Source organism: Limulus polyphemus, unplaced genomic scaffold (assembly GCF_000517525.1).
Source record: "Limulus polyphemus unplaced genomic scaffold, Limulus_polyphemus-2.1.2 Scaffold14528, whole genome shotgun sequence".
Classification (NCBI taxonomy): Eukaryota; Metazoa; Arthropoda; class Merostomata; order Xiphosura; family Limulidae; genus Limulus; species Limulus polyphemus.
The window spans coordinates 1785-4201 of NW_013680138.1; the positions used below are offsets into that span (position 1 = coordinate 1785).

General features: G+C 31.2%; 1 long non-coding RNA gene across 1 annotated transcript; it reads right to left on the bottom strand.

Moving 5' to 3' along the window:
* Positions 1 to 637: 637 nt before the first annotated feature.
* On the bottom strand, positions 638 to 2035 carry LOC111084195. Its single transcript, XR_002609435.1, has 2 exons — positions 1875 to 2035; positions 638 to 668 (listed from the first exon to the last, which is right to left on the bottom strand). It is a non-coding gene; the product is annotated as an uncharacterized LOC111084195 (long non-coding RNA).
* Between the last annotated feature and the right edge of the window lie 382 nt (positions 2036 to 2417).

A 2417-nucleotide genomic window follows, 5' to 3' on the forward strand; every position in this document is an offset into this window, starting at 1 on the left:
CAAATTGCACAGAGTCAGAAGATCAAATATCTTATTGACTGGCACCGAATCTGCCTATATAGCCCTGTGCAAAGCCATTCTGTGTTTACCCTAACTCTATCCATTTCATGTCTTGATTTCAGCTCCTAATCTGTTATTTTCTCCACTCTAATAGAGCAATCTTCATCACTGCTACCTCTAACTCATCTTCAAGCAATAAAGCTCTACAAGTTAAATGTACTGCATCTTTCCAAGCCTTATGAAAATCACAATCAAGCCCACAATTCTTAAATATAGCCTAATCCTGGTACATATCACTCTAACAAACCCCACACCATCTTATTCCTGAACTAGTTCTAACCATATTGAATCTTTGTTAGCATTAATTTTCTATTACAAATCTAGCCACCCAACAGGGTAAGTTTAAGTATATTACAGTATAAGTAAATTAAATTGTTAATAAACCAAACAATAAAATTCCTTTATTAATTAATAATGAAATTAAACAAAACTTCATGTAATACGTACCTAAGCTATCTTAATCATCTTTTAATCTAATGATATTGTATTAATCAAACAGAAGCTTATATACCACATCTGAATCACCTTTTAAAAACCAAAAGAACTTTTCTCACCTGGTCTGAATCATCTTCATCCCATCTAGCTGCATCATCTTCACCTAAAAGAATCTGTTTAAATTACAAGAAGAAAAATGTTCAGTTTTCTGCTTACACACCTTATAACACTTACAACAACTAAAATAATTAACTAATGTTTGCATGGTGTGCCGATAATATTGGATAATATATTTTCACTAATGAGTTCAAAATAGATTAAGGTATGGCACTGAAATATTAGTTAAATCTCTAAATAAAAATCATCATCGTTATACTAAACAAGAAAGCAGTAATACAAGTACTTTATTCATGAACGATCCAACCTGGGAACGTGTCTTACATACAAAGTTCTCTGCAAGTTTCACAATAAGGCATAAAACCGCAATGTTATACGAGAATCGTCGAAGAAAGAAATTTTCAAATTATACTGTAAGTCATAAACATATACAATATATTGAAATATGTATTCTTTCTACCATCAGATACACGGTATCAACACAAACTGATAAGACTACACCAACACAAAGTTAAACAGTGTATTAAAAGTACTTTTGAAATGAAACACAACTGTTTTGTGTAGTAGTTCAGGTGAGTGCAACAGTTTAGTGTGAAAGTTGATTACAGAAAATATTCATATAGTTGAGACACAAAATTCAGAAATTTTCATATACAAAACATATTTTTCTAATGCAACTGCATATTTAGAGAGATCTGGTTAAAGTGTTTAAGGTTGTTGATAAAATTGATAGTGTCAATACATCATTTTTTTTTCATACTTACGGGTGAGAAATTTTAATTACAATAAAAGTAGGCCTAGAGGACAAGTATAAATTTTTTGAGTGTAGTGGTCATCTTCAGCTAGAACAATTTAATTTTTCTAACAAGGTGATTGGCCTTTGGAATGGATTGCTTTAAGATATGGTGGATGCAATTAATTTAATGGATCTTAAAAGAAGGCTTGATAAATATATGAATGATAAGAACTGACCGAGTTTTTTTATTAGCTTTGCTTAGTAGATGAAAAAGGCCTAAATGGACCAACAGGTCCCTTGTTGACCTTTTATACTTTACATGTAGTGAACCAATGTTTAGCTAAACAGACTCAAATTTAAGTAGCCTAATGATAACATACTTTAAGCATAATACCTAAATTCACTTTTAAAATGTCATTAAAACTAGACAAGCAGTTAAAGTCCTACTTTCCCCAGTACAACATAGTTTGTATATACAAAAACGTCAAATGTTTTAAGATAAAATGTTTTTTTATCATTTTATAACCTTGTCTTTGGCAGCATGAAACTCATCAACCTCATTGTAATAATAGTCATCAGATTTGGGGTTTGGTGTTCTAAACTTGGAATACAGGTCCTCATCATCAGATCCCAAAACAGATTCTCTTGTCATTTCTTTCCTGGTATTTTTGTCCCTTAAAGAAAAAAAAATTACAATTGAATGTTTAAATACCAAAATTAGCATAATGCATAAAAAATTTCTTGATGATTCCTTTATGTAAAATTACAACCCAATCAAGAGAATGTTTAAGGAACATTTCAGTTAATAACTTTTAATATTATGGGAAACGTACAAACACAAAGAAAAACACCAACAATGTCAGGGCCATAGGATGTGGTAAGGCTATGGCCTGACCATTTTTTACAGCATGTATAGCTACAACTTATGTATTAAACCTTGCTTCTTTTAATTCAATACATTACATTGTGTGTATGTAGTAGTTGTAGTTAAAATGGCTCAAGATCCAATCTCATAACATTAACAGACCCCCCAGAAATGGCATGCTTTGCACACATCATGTGTCACAGT